This window comes from Protopterus annectens, chromosome 4.part0, assembly GCF_019279795.1.
Source record: "Protopterus annectens isolate FY-2018-M chromosome 4.part0, PAN1.0, whole genome shotgun sequence".
Lineage (NCBI taxonomy): Eukaryota > Metazoa > Chordata > Ceratodontiformes > Protopteridae > Protopterus > Protopterus annectens.
In genome coordinates this window covers 169,348,406-169,363,243 of record NC_056733.1, presented here as the reverse complement: position 1 = coordinate 169,363,243, position 14,838 = coordinate 169,348,406, and the positions used below count along the sequence as shown (strand labels likewise).

The 14,838-nt window shown below is 45.8% G+C and overlaps 1 protein-coding gene across 2 annotated transcripts in view; it reads right to left on the bottom strand.

The window, feature by feature from the left end:
- MAP2K4 (mitogen-activated protein kinase kinase 4) overlaps positions 1 to 14,838 on the bottom strand; it is a 1,470,818-nt gene that overhangs the window by 1,039,078 nt on the left and 416,902 nt on the right. The window lies entirely within an intron of this gene.

Genomic DNA, 14,838 nt, shown 5'->3' with positions numbered 1-14,838 from the left:
GTCTGAAAACTCTTCTGTTATTCATGTTCAAACCACAAAGGCCCTTTCTGTTGTCTTCAATCCACTAGTGAGCAGCTAAGGGAAGACATGAATGCACATCTGTGTGTAAATAATATATTTTTTAAATACAGCAGTCACAAAGGACATATGAACAAAAGCTCAATATTTCAGCAGCCTAAGGACTGAACAAGTTCAGAACACAGAGTCAAATGCAGAAAAAGGGCAAGAAAATGACTTTAATTGTTTCTGTAAAGGTGCAGGGGCAGAAGACATGCCTGATAAAGAAAAGATTTTCACTCACCATCACCAAGCCAAAGTAAGGACACTCAGTCACCATGAAAGACCTACAACAGTGTCGTAAGAAATCTAAGAAAAGCAGTGGGATATGTGGACTGTGGAGGTAAAGTTGTTACCTTCTGGAAGAAGATGAAGTGATCTCTCTAAAGACACCATTAACAATAACTCATGAACTACTACACATTGTTCTAGTCTTAAATGTAACTAAAACAGCACAAAGGCAATGAAAGAAACAACGGAATAATATCATTAAAGACAGTATGTAATAGAAAATGGACATAATGATCAGTACGAGGGTCTAGAAAACTTAAGTCAAGAAAACAAGACTTGCGTACTTACCGTAATGTCACGTTCTGGACTCGTACTTCCATAAGACTAAAACTGGCAGCTACGTAGACTGTGAGAATTTCCCCAGGCCACCAAAGTCCCTTGCCTCTTACCTTAGTTGCCATGGACCCAGTCTCTACATCTCAAAAGCCTGCACAAGGCAATAGCTCAACTAAACAACTACCAGGACAACATTCATACAGAAATATTTGCCTCCTCCAGGCTGGGTAAAAGCCAGAAGGGTGAAAGGTGATGACAAAGAAAATTACAGTTGTGGGAAATCTTACCATAACAGCAGATGTCCTTCTCTTCTATGAAGAATACTGCAACAGTGAAGAGATGTCCCACGTTGGGCAGCCCAACACTCGGTCTGTAGAAAAAAGCATAAAAGAGATCTTATATGTGCTGTACAACACATTTATGCTCCTTGCACAGAATGTAGGGCATAAAAGGGACGTATGGACGCAACTACCTAGACTGAATTGCCCCAGACGAGAACAGTCACCACAGGACAAAGGAGTCCATCAACATTCAAAAGAAAAAAATGCAGAATAAACAAGAGGGGGGTGGAGGGAGCGAGTACTGCAACAGTGAAGACAAAAAGTACAGTTGTGTACACATCATAAATATAGATGTTCGAGTGTCTTCACTGTTGCAGTCATCACTGTAGGGTTCTTCCTGCCGGCAGACAGCCCTCGGTCGGCCAGAATCCCAAAGTCTGGGTCAGGCGTCGGCTGTGTACTCACCCACCCTGACGTCAGTGCGCCAGGGGTACAAAGCTCCCAGCCAACGTCATGTTCTCCAGTTTTTCTTGCCCCAGATGTCAGGTGCCCAAAAGTAAAGGCTAAAAGTAAAACAAAAATGCAACATACAACAAACCCCATACCCTGTAGCAAATACACCTCAGAAGAAGGGTGAAGCAGGGAACCACACCAATAAAAGTATAAGAGGGGACAGGAGGGTGGGTAACCCAGACTGCAACAGTGAAGACACTCGAACATCTACATTTATGGTAAGTGTACACAGCTGTACTATGTTCATCGTGTTTCACTGTTGCAGTCATCACTGTAGGGTTGAATCCCAAAGCTGAGATAAAGGGTGGTGGTTATTGAGTAGAAGGGGCGGCTAGAAGGCCTTGCAAGACTGCAGAAGCAAAGCCTGCCCTAGACTTAGAATAAAGAGGGAGATTATAGTGCTTAGAGAAAGTATGCACTGAACTCCAAGTTGCAGCTTCCAAAATATCTTTGGTAGGGACTCCCCTGAGAAAGGCAGCTGAAATAGCAGCAGCTCTGGTAGAGTGTGTCCTAATTTTTCCTGGGATTTGCTTTCCATGATGAGAGTAACAAAATCTGATTCCATGAGCAATCCATTTAGAAATGGTCGGTTTTGAAATAGCTTTGCCTTGGGAATTTGCTGCATAAGAAACAAACAGTTGTTCTGTTTTCCTGATATCCTTGGTTCTGTCCAGGTAAAAGCGAAGCTGCCTGTGCACGTCCAAAGAATGCAAGATCCTCTCCCCCTTATTTTGTGGATTAGGGAAAAAAAATTGGCAGGTGAATAGTTTGGTTTAAAGCCACTTTAGAAACCACTTTAGGCATGAAAATAGGGTTAGTCCTCAAAGAAACCCTGTCTTGATGAAAAATAATGTAAGGTTCCACAGCCATGAGCGCTTGTAACTCCGAGACTCTCCTGGCTGAAGTTAAAGCCAATAGGATAACAGTCTTCCATGATAAATACTTTATATCAGATGTGGCAGCAGGCTCAAAAGGAGACAGAGTAAGTTTTTCCAGGACATACTTGAGGTCCCAGGCAGGAATGGGTGGAGTCCTAGGGGGCCTTAAATTCTTTGCTCCTCTGAGATATTGTTTCAGAAGTGGATGTGAAAAAAATTGGAGGATCTGTATTATAATGTGCAGAGATAGCTGAGGCATGTATTTTTATGGAGGAAAAAGATAAACCCTTATGCAACATATCTGTTGGGTAATGTAAAATCAATGGAATATTTGGAATGTGAGGATCTGATTCCTAAGCATGCATCCAGGTGCAAAATCTCTTCCATTTACCTTCATAAGACTTCCTAGTGCTGGGCCTTCTGGCTTCTAAGATAACATCCATGACCTGTTTGGAAAGGGTAGGATTAATTATAGACCCTGAATACGCCAGGCTGCCAGGCTGAGAGTTTTGATATGAGAGTGCAGGACCTGGCCCTGATGTTGAGACAAAAGATTTGAAATCTGAGGTGGAATCCAAGGAGGTTCCTGGGATAGATTTATCAGTGTTGAGTACCAAAATTGTCGGGGCCAATTCGGGGCTAGTAAGATCAGCTTTGGTTTGTCCTGTTTTATTTTTAATAACACCCTCGGTAGAAGAGGTAGTGGTGGAAAGGCATACCCCGAGAGGTTCCTCCAACTGAATGAGAGAGCATCCACTTTCCATGCTAGCTTGTGATATGTCCTTGTGCAAAAAGTCTGTAACTGGTAGTTGTGGGGAGATGCAAATAGATCTATGTCTGGGCAGCCCCAGGCTTCTGTAATCATCTTGAATATTTGGGTGTCTAGCATCCACTCGTGTGGGTCTGACAGGTTCCTGCTCAGGCTGTCTGCCAGAGTGTTTTGTTTCCCTGGCAGGAATTGAGCTTGTAGGTCCACTTTGCAAGCTAGTGCTGTGTTCCATAGAGTCATGGCTAGTCTGCAAAGGGGGTAGGAGTGTGAACCCCCTTGCTTGTTTATGTACCACATAACTGTGGTGTTGTCTGTCCATATCAGTAGCTGCCCTGGCTGTAAAAGATCCCTGAAAGCCAAGAGGGCATTCTGCACAGCTAACATCTCTTTTAAATTGATATGTAGATGCTTCTGATCCTCTGTCCAAAAACCTTGCAGGCCTTTCCCCTGCAAGTGGGCTCCCCATGCATAATCCGAGGTGTCCGTGGTTATCACTTGGTAGGCTGGAGGTAGACTGAAGGCTTTCCCTTTGTTTTGAAGACATGCCGTGGCTCACCAATGGAATTCCTTTTGCAGGCAAGGCAAGACAGCAATCACTGTTTCCAGACTGTGACAATGCTGGGACCATACGCTTTTAGGTACCATTGTATCTTCCTCATATGCAGTCTTGCATATGGTATGAGTAGGATGCAGGAAGCCATGTAACCCAAAGCCTGCAGGAATTTCCTTGCAGTTAGCTGAGACATTAACGCCAGGCTTTTGAAAGTTGAAGCCAGCTGTAGTTGTTTTTCTAGCATCAGGAATGCCATCTGGGTTGTTGTGTTTAGAAGAGCACCCAGGAAATTTATCTGTTGAGTGGGTGCCAAATTTGACTTTTTCACATTCACAGTGAATCCCAGGTACTTGAGTAGATTCTGAACAAATTCCAGGTGCTGGAGTACAATGCCCTTGCTGTCTGCTTGAATAAGGCAGTCGTCCAGATAAGGGTAAATTTGAATTCCCTTGAGTCTGCAGTAAGCTACTACTGGTGCCAGGCACTTGGTAAAGACCCTGGGTGCAGTAGACAAGCCAAAGGGCAGCGCAGAGAATTGGTAATGTTTCGAGCCTGCCTTGAAGCTGAGATATCTTCTGCACTCCTGTCTGATAGGAATGTGTAGGTAAGCCTCCTTTAAGTCCAATGTCACCATCTATGCATTTTTGCTCAACATTGGCAGGAGCTGCTGCAGAGTAAGCATCTTGAACTTTGGTATCTCCAGGAAAGTATTTAAGACTGACAGATCCAGGATGGGTCTCCAAGTATTTTGATTTCTGGGAACTAGAAAGAGTCTTGAATAAAAGCCTTGTCCCATCTCTGAATTTGGAACCAGTTCTATGGCCCTCATAGCCATGAGGGACCACACCTGTTTTAATGCCTCTGCCCATTGAGTTTTTGGTAGGTCTGGCCATCCTTTTGGTTTTGGTAAGGTGTGAAAGTGGAATTTGTAACCTCTTAAAACTACATCCAGAACCCACTTGTCTTGGGTTATGTAAGTCCAATTTCGGTGAAAAAGAGAAAGTTTTCCTCCCAGAGGAGCTTCCAGGAGAGAGGTTCCTGGAGCCATGCAGGGGGAGTCATTGAGCCGGTTTCCTATAAGGTTGAGACCTATCTTCTCCATCCCTGGGGATGGAAGCACTCCACTGTCTAGGTCCTATAAGAGGTCTGTTCTTGGGCCCTCCCTCTGGGGCGCCTATATCTACCCCTCTGAGGCCTGTCCGAGCTGGGAAAGGACCAATTTTTAGCTGGCCAATTTCTGCTAAATCTAGGAGGCTGTACTTGTAAGAAATCCTTAACCGTTTGCATGGATTTTGCCTTATCCTCCATTTTCTTTATAACCTCTTCAGCCTTAGACCCAAACAAAACATTATGTTGAACAGGGGCATCCAGTAATTTCGCTTTTACTTGATCAGGCAAATTTTGTTCCTTTAACCAAGCATGCCTTCTAATGACCGTGCCAGTGGCAGCCGCCCTGCAAGAGGCCTCCAAAGCATCAAAACCACAGTGTAAGGTATGTTTCCCCACCTGCTCAGTAGTATGCATCAAATCTTGTAATTCCTTATTGTCTGCACATGCAGAAATGGTACACAGTTTTTGTTTCATAACAGACAAAAGGTATTGCTGATATTTCAACATATGAAATTGACAATTTAAAGCCCTAATAGATAAAGTAGCAGAAGTGTACACTTTTTTGCCCCATCTCTCCAAAGCTCTAGAATCCTTATCTGACGGAATAGGGTTCTTAGCAGTGGCGGCCTTAACACCCTTAGGACCCTGAGAAATGGTTTCTGGATCAGCAGTAGGATTTTTAAATAGAAACTGGTGGGAGTCAGGGACTCTGTAATATCTATCAGGCTTAGCAAGGGCCGGAGGAAAGGAGTCAGGAGTTAAATTAGACTCAGAAAAGACATCATCCACAATATCCAAAATAGGAGGAATAGCCAGGGGTCTGTGTTGGGGAAGAAGAAGGAAATCCCTAAGCCTTCTCTTAGATTCAGAGTACTCCTGTCCTTCCCAGTGAAAATGTTCCCTCATGTCATGTAGTTTCCCCAAAAGAATAATCCTCAGGAGGAGAAGCTGAAGGAATGGATTCCTCAGCATCAGAATTCTCGTAAGGAGGGAAAGTATAATCCTGTTCAGAGGAAGGCACTGAAGAGATAGATACCTGATCAGAGGATTCATAATCCAATTCTTGTCTTGGCCTTTTGTCTGGAGGGGGAAGGGAACCCCTAATCATAGTTAGCAAGTCCTCTGCCATTTTAAGCATTTGTTTTTAGATTTAGGTCCTGGATCAGAGGAGGCCTGGGCCTGAGTCTTTGTTTTAGAAAGAGTCTTTGTCTTTGCCTTTGCCTGAAGCTGCGTAGGCCTGAAAACCCCCTCGGAAGCCGGTACCTGCACAGCGGCTCCGGACCCATCCGAGGGAGCATTATCCGAAGGTCCTGCACCTGGAGTATCCGAAGGACTAGTTGGCTCCTCATGGGAGTCCGTTTCGGCAAGCGGTTCTGTAATGGCCGACGACAGGGGCTGCGAAAGCACCTCACTGACTATGGCCGAACCGGCAGCTGGCTCTGATTGTAAACTGTCGTCTGATTTGGACCTCGGAGGCCTATCCTTATCCTTGCGCCTTTTATGAACTCCGGTAGTCGGAAGCGTGTCCGACGACATGTTATAATTAAATCGCCTCCCAAAGTAATGAAAGGCAAAATCGTATCTCCGTTTAATAGTACGTTGATTAAATCTAGCACAAAACTGACAAATAGCTACATCGTGGTCAGGGCCTAGACAAGGAATACAGTAAGAGTGAAAATCCTTATGAGGTATTTGCTTCCCACATGAAATACAATTATTAACTTTTTCTGACATCGGTCAGGAGCAAGAAAAAAGTTTCCCCAACGGGGTACTTAGCTTTGAAAAGAAGAATGTCTTCGGTATGAAGCACCAAAAATAACAGGAGTCAGCCGACCGGCACTTGCGAACTGCTTCCACCGCAGGGCAAGAAAGACTGGAGAACATGGCGTTGGCTGGGAGCTTTGTACCCCTGGCGCACTGACGTCAGGGAGGGTGAGTACACAGCCGACGCCGGACCCAGACGTTGGGATTCTGGCCGACTGAGGGCTGCCTGCCGGCAGGAAAAACCCTACAGTGATGACTGCAACAGTGAAACACGATGAACATCAACTACTGTTACGGTGAGATTTTACACAGTTGTACTATGTCCTTCTACATCACTGTTGCAGTATTCATCATAGAAGGGAGTGTAAAAAAAGTTCAAGAAACAGAATGGAAGGTGGAAGGCTGAGAAGAGCCCTCAACAAACCCACATAAAATGGTTTCAGCAAAACCTGCTCTAGCCCTAGAAACCATATCCAACTTATAATGCTTAGTAAAGGTATGCACTGAAAATGAAGTAGCAGCTTCGGGGCTGGAACTGGTGTCCAACCCATTGAAGAAGGCACCAGAAGAGGCAACAGCCCTAGTGGAATGAGCTCTAACATAAGTAGACAGAGATTTGCAATGAAAAGGAATAACAAAAGGAAATGGTCTTAGATATCCAGGAGGAGATGGTTTACTTAGAAACAACCAAACCCAAAGAAATGGGATGAAAGGAAACAAAAAGCTGATCGGACTTGTGGATAGTCTTAGTTTTATCCAAATAGTACCTGAGTCGTCTGTGCAAATCCAAGGTATGCAGGACCCTCTCATTAGCAGACTGAGGAGAAGGGAAAAATAAAGGCAATTGCACAACTAATTCAAGGTCAATTCATTTACTACCTTGGACATAAAAGAAGGATTAGTACGACCACATTGTCCCCTATGAAAAAACAAAAAAAGGAGGAATAGCCATAAGGGCCTAGATCTCAGAAAAACTCCGAACAGAAGTATGAGCTAGCAACAAAAGAGTCTTCCAGGTATAATGTTCCAAAGAATTAGAATCTGCAGGCTCAAAAGGAGCATGGATCAATTTTTCCAAAACAAAGTTAAGGTCCCAAGGATAAGAAATACATTTTCTTGGAGAACTAATATGCAGGACTCCATTATGAAATTTTTTACCTCAATATGAGAAGTCAAAGAAGGATTCAAGGGCAGACAACAGAAATGGTTTACAAATGGGGCCTTCACAGAAGAACAGGCCAAGCCAGAATGGAGCAACTCACACAAATAGGAGAGGACCAGGGGGACCCCCACTAAAAAAGGGTCCAGGTACCCTGGCACCAAACCAAAAATCTTTTCCATTTGGACACACAAGATTTTCTGGTTGAGGGTTTCCTTGTCTCCTGTAAAACAATGAGCATGCCCTCAGAAAAGAGGTGCCTGAATGGGATCAATCACCATCATCTACAATGTCAGTTGCAGAGTGGACAAGTGGAGATGGATGAGAAACCCCTTGCCCTGTGTGAGGAGATCCAACCGGTGAGGTAATTTGTGATGACTGCCCCTGGTCAGATGTATTAAGAGGGGGAAACAGTGCTGTCTCGGCCAAAAGGGAGTCACTAGCAAGATTTTTGGAGAGTCCAGCTGAATCTTATGCAGGGCACCTGGAAGTAGAGGAAGAGAAGGGAAAGCATAAAGAAACCTCCTCTTCCAAGGAAAGGAAAGAGTGTTTGTCTTCCATGGCAGATGGCAATGCACTCTGGGACAGAAGGGAGGAAGCTGCCCGTTCACAGGAGAGGCAAAAAGATCGACCTGATGAATATTCCATTAATGGACAGTATCCAGAAACACATCAATGTGAAGCATCCATTCGTGAAACTGTGTTTGGGACCTGCTCAGAGAGTCAGCTATTAGTCTGCCCTCTGAAGGAATGTATACTGCTTGAAGAGTTAACTGATAACTGAGAGCCACTTCCCAAGCGTGAAGCACCATCCTGCAGAGTAGGTAAGATTTTGTGCCCCCCTGCTTGCTGACATACCACATCACTGAAGTGTTGTCTGTGCACACCTTCAAGGAGTCTGTACAGAACATAGGGTGAAAGGCCTAAAGAACCAGAAAGTACAGTTGTGTACACTTACCATAAATGTAGATGTTCAAGTGTATTCACTGTTGCAGTCATCACATTTGGGTTATCCTGCCAGGGGTAGCCCTCAGTTGGCCCGAATACCAGAGGCTTAGTATTTCTGCATCGGTTGCTCCAGGACTAACGTGAGGTCGTCAGTGCTATAAATTCAGGCAGCTGAAGCCATTACATCAGTTTTTCTTGCCCTGTCAGGAACCCCCAACAGAGAGCAAGGTTATGGTGAAAGAACACCACCAGTAGAAAGTAAATACCAAAATGTCCTTGAAAGGGGGGGGGGACTACAAGGCGGATGGAGGGAGGGAAACCAGGACTGCAACAGTGAATACACTCGAACATCTACATTTATGGTAAGTGTAAACAACTGTACTATGTTCTTCTTGTTTCACTGTTGCAGTCATCACATTTGGGTCGATTCCCAAAGCTGAAGAAAAGGGTGGAGGCAGTCAAGAAGTCTGGGGGCTGGCTAGGATGCCCTGAAAGACTGCGGTGGCAAAGTCTGCCCTGGATTTGGAGAAGACAGGTAGGTGGTACTGCTTGGTGAAGGTATGAACAGATGTCCATGTTGCAGCCTCCAGGATGTCTCTGGTGGGGACCCCTCTGAGATAAGCTGCAAATATGGAGGTTGCTCTGGTGGAATGTGTCCTGACCCCCTTTGGGATGGTTTCCCATGCTGTTTGTAGCAGAAATGGATGCAGTGTGCTATCAATTTGGACACTGTTTGTTTGGATATGGCCTTGCCCTCTGCTCCTGCAGCAAAGCTGACTAGCAATTGATCAGTTTTTTCTGAAAGATTTAGTCCTGTCCATGTAGAATCTGAGCTGTCTGTGCACATCTAGAGAGTGCAGAATGTGTTCCCCCTCGTTTTGTGGGTTAGGGAAAAAGGTGGGCAAATGAATGGATTGGTTGAGAGCCACACTGGACACCACTTTAGGCATGAAGGATGGGTTAGTCCTGAGGGAGAACCTGTCAGCATGGAAAACGATGAAGGGCTCTATTAAGTGCTTGTAACTCTGATACTCTTCTAGCTGAAGTGATGGTCAAAAGCAAGGCTGTCTTCCAAGAGAGAAATTTTAACTCTGCTGCGGCTGTAGGTTCAAAGGGGCAGGGTGAGCTTTTCCAGCACAAAGTTAAGGTCCCAAGCTGAGGTAAGAGCTCTTCTGGGTGGCCTTAAGTTGTTAGCCCCTCTTAGGAACTGTTTGATGAGAGGGTGTGAGAAGAGAGGTGGCTCTGTGCTGAAATGGGAAGAGATGGCCGAGGCATGAATTTTAATAGAAGAGAAGGACAGATCCCTGTGTAGTAGGTCTGCCAGGGAATCCAGGATGAGAGGTAGGGAGGGCTGTGCTGTTCTGTTTCCCTTAGCCTGGATCCAGGTGCAAAACCTTTTCCACTTGTCAGCATAGGATTTTCTAGCGCTGGGGCATCTGGCCTCACGTATAACATCTTGAACTTGTTTGCTTAGGCTGGCAGCTTGAGGAGAGGTCAGGGAATAGGTCAGGCTGCCAGGTTGAGGGTCTGCAATTGGGGATGCATGAATTTTCCATTCTTCTGGGTCAGGAGTGGCGGGATCTGAGGTAGGTGCCATGGTGGCAGGAGTGACAGGCTGTGCAGCAGTGGGTACAATGCTGGTGTGGCCAGTCTGGGGCAATCAGAATTGTCCTCATTTTTTCCTCCCTTATTTTGAGCAGTATCCTTGAAATGAGTGGTAGAGGGGGAAATACATAGACCGAGAGGTTTACCCACTGGAAGGATAGAGCATCCACTTTCCAGGCCTTGCTGTGAGGTTCCCTGGTGCAGAACTTTCTGAGCTGATGATTGAAGAGGGAGGCAAAGAGGTCGACCTTCGAGGTGCCCCATTTCTGGGTTACAAGGGTGAAGGTTTTGTGGTCTAGCTGCCACTCATGTGGGTCTAGCAGGTTTCTGCTTAAGTTGTCTGCCAGAGAGTTTGAAGAGCCTGGCAGGAATTGTGCTAACAGGTGTAGTTGCATGGCTGAGGCCGTGTGCCAAATGGCGAGCCTGCAGAGAAGATAAGAGTGAGTCCCTCCCTGCTTGTTGATATACCACATCACTGTGGTGTTGTCTGTTTTGATCAGTAGAGACCCCGGGGAGAGTAGGGGTCTGAAAGCTGTCAGGGCGTGTTGAACAGCTAACATCTCTTTTTGGTTGATGTGCAGATGTATTTGATTTGGGCTCCAATGGCCCTGAATGCACCTGCCGTCCAGGTGTGCACCCCAGGCATAGTCTGATGCGTCTGTGGTGAGGGTCTGGGCGGCGTGGGGTTGTGAGAAGGGAAGTCCCTTGTTGTGGTTGCATGCTGCTGCCCACCAAAGAAAATCTTTTCTTAGACAAGGTGTCATTGGTATAAGAGATTCCAAGTCTTGGGAGTGCTGACACCAAAAGCTTTTTATGTACCATTGTAGTTTCCTCATATGCAGTCTGGCATATGGAATGAGTAGAATGCAAGAGGCCATGAACCTTAGAGCTTGCAGGATTTTCCTTGCGGATAACTGGGTTCAGGTGGCTAGTTGATAGAAGTAGCCTGTCAGGTAGTTTTGTTTTTCTGGAGTAAGGAATGCCATCTGGGATGCTGTGTCCAGGCTTTCTCCCAGGAATACAATTTTTTGTGTAGGGACTAATTTTGATTTATTTTCATTGATAGTATACCCCCAGGGAGGTCGAAAGTCAGGTGCTGTAGCAGCTTTTCCTGACTGTCTGCCTGAATCAGGTAGTCTTCGAAGTATGGGTAAATTTGAATATTTCTTTGTCCGCAAAAAGCAATGGCGGGAGCCAGACATTTTGTGAATACTGTGGGAGCAGTAGATAAGCCAAAGGGAAGCGCAGAGAACTGAAAGTGCATAGATCCTGCCCTGAAACGTAGATATTTCCTGCATGATTCCCTGATTGGGATGTGTAGGTAGGCCTCTTTTAGGTCTAGGGTGGCTAACCAGGCATCCTTAGAAAGCATAGGTAGAAGCTGCAGGAGGGTGAGCATTTTGAATTTTGATATCACCAGAAAGGTGTTTAGAATGCATAGATCGAGGATGGGGCGCCATGTGCCCTCTTTTCTGGGAACCAGGAAGAGTCTGGAGTTGAACCCTTGGCCTATCTGTTCTGCAGGAACATGCTCTACTGCTCTCATGGAGAGCAGGGAAAGGACTTGCTTTTTGGCCTCTGCTCACTCGTTTGGAGGAAGATCTGGGAACCTTTTTGGGGTTCACAGAGTATGGAAATAAAATTTGTATCCTTGGGACACTATCTTGAGGACCCATCGGTCATTGGTAATGGTGGCCCACTTGCTTGTGTGGTAGGAGAGTTTTCCTCCTAGGGGCATGAGCAGGTGGGCAGAGGGAGGGGGTGGAAGTGTAATGTCATTGTGAGCTCTTACCATAAGGGGGTGGCTTTGCAGTCCCTGTTTCTGAAGAGGAGGCACTCCATTGCTTAGATTTCTGCATTCCCTGGGGCTGTTGTCTGGGGGTCTGCTTCCCCTAGGTCTGGGCGGAGTTAGCCTGTAGGGGGCAGGAAAGGACCAGTGCTTGGAGGGGCAATGCCTACTGAACCTCGGTGGCTGGAACTGTAAGAAGTATTTAACTGTCTGCATAAATTTAGCTTTTTCTTCCATCTTTTTTAAGACCTCTTATGCCTTGGTGCCAAATAAGTTGTCTTTGTTCAAGGGTGCGTCCAATAATTTGGATTTGACATGGTCTGGCAAGGTCTGTTCCTTAGGCCAAGGATGCCTTCTTAGGACAGAACCAGTGACTGCTGCCCTGCAAGATGCTTCTAGGGCGTCAAAACCACATTGTAAGATGTACTTAGTTACTTGACTTGCAGAATGCATTAACTCTTGTAACTCTATTTTCTGCACAAGCAGGAAAAGAAGATATTTTTTGTTTGAGGAGTTCCATGGCATGTTGCTGATATTTCAGCATGTGGAACTGACAATTTAATGCTCTAATAGCAAGAGTAGCAGAGGTGTACACTTTTTTACCCCGTCTGTCTAATGCCCGGAAATCCCTATCTGAGGGGGTGAGATTCTTAGCTGAAGTTGCTTTGATTCCTTTAGGTCCCTGAGAGATGACCTTGGGGTCAGCAGTAGGATTTTTGAAAATAAATTTGTGAGAGTCAGGGACTCTATAATACCGGTCAGGTTTCCTGACAGCAGGAGGGAGAGTGTCAGGAGTTGGACTGGATTCCATAAAAACATCATCCACAACATCCAGAACAGGAGGAATGGCCAGAGGTCTGTGCTGTGGTAGATCTAAGAATTCCCAGAGTCTCTTTTATGACTGAGGACAGCCCTGACATTCCCATTGGAAATGCTCCCTTAAAGTATGTAGGGTTTCCCCAAAGGAAAAGTCCTCGGGTTGAGAGGTTGAAGGGATGGATTCCTCTGCATCAGAATCCTCATAAGCAGAGAGGGGTTGCATATCTTCATATTCAGATGCATCAGAGTCATCGGACTCAGATTCAGATAAAATTACTGGGGACAAGTCTCTTTCTTTTGGAAGGGGTAGCCTGGCTTCCCCTAATAAGCATTATAAGGTCTTCCGCCATTTTAAGTATTTGGGACTGAGGCACGGAAGTAGGTGCCTGAGCTTGGGTCGTTGCTTTTTTGGGTGTGATTCGTACCCTGGGCCTTAGAAACACGATTGTTTTCGAAAGAACTGAAGATGCGAAAGAAGTCGTTGGTCTGTAACGAGTCTTGGTAGTGTGAAGTACTTCCTCGGAAGCCGGTGCCTGCTCAGCGGCTCTAGACCCATCCAATGTAGAGACATCCGCAGGATCCTTAGTTGAAGAAGAGTCTCCCGGCATACCGGACTCCGAAAGGGTCTCGGAAGTGGCCTGCGAATCCACAGAAGCGGGCATCGCACCTCACGGAGGACCGGAGAACTGACGACTAGCTTAACGTAAGCGTCGTTGGCAGTTTTGGACCTGTGTGGTCGGTCTCTGTGACAGGTGTTGAACAAAGCACAAAAGCAAAAATGAGGGACGTCGTGGTCTGGGCCTAAACAGGTGACGCAGTAAGAATGGAAGTCTCGGTGTGGTATTTGCTTTCCACAGGTGAGACAATTGTTAACTTTTTCTAATATCGGTTAGAGCAAGAAAAAAGGATCCCCAATGGGGTACTTAGCTTTAGAAGACTTCAACTTCAATTTGGAAAAGAAAACCCAGGTAGCGGCCAACCGGCACTCGTGCGAACTGCTTCTGCTTCAGACTCCTTCTCGAAAAGAAAGACTAATGTAATGGTGTCGGCTGCCTAATTTTATACCACTGACGACCTGATGTCAGTCCTGGAGCGACAGCAACAGACACAGAAATATTAAGCCTCTGGTATTTGGACCAACTGATGGCTACCCCTGGCAGGATATCCCATATGTGATGACTGCAACAGTGAAAAATGAAGAACATCCACAGCTCTCATCTCTTTGATGCTGATATGGTCTGACGGGAGGCCAAAGACCCTGAACCTTCAGGTGACCAAGAGAAGCCCCCCCACCCCATGTCTGTGGCATTAGTGAGCAGCTCTTGAGAACGAACTGGAGGCTGAAAGAGCCAGCCTGGGTTGACAGCGAACTGTTGAATCCGTCTTTCAAATTCCTTGCTGAGACAGGGAAAGAGTGGTACACTGAAATTCAGAGGATGATGATACTGCAGCCAAAATGACTTGAGGTACCACTGAAGCTTCCGCATATGCAAGTCACCACCACTGTAAATATGTAAATAGTCTTAACTCTCCCCAAACTGGATTATTAAAACACACTTTACATAGTCTTAAATACATCCACGGTGGTGCAGCCGTTAGCATTGTCGTCTCACAGCAAGAGGCTCTCCGGTTCGATTCTCAGCTAGAATGCCTTCTATGTGGAGTCTGCATGTCCTTCCTGCGATCTACTGAAATTTAAAAGACACGCAGGTAGGTGCGTGCGTGTAGGTGTGCCTTCTCTGAAGGTTGGGTGCCAGGCTGGCAACTAGACACCATAAAAATCACTGTCACTGCCAATCATAAGCAGACCGGAGATCCACTGTGGCGACCCCTAACCGGGAAAAGCCGAAAGACTTTACATAGTCTTAAATACAACCCCCTCCTGAACTGCTAACTCCCAGCTGATCCACAAAGGCACACTAAGGCAGACTCTCAACACTACTCCAAAGTAATTTTGACTCTGACTAGTTTCAACATGTATGTAAATTCATGCAGGAAATACTGTAGCAAAAGATAGCTATTAATT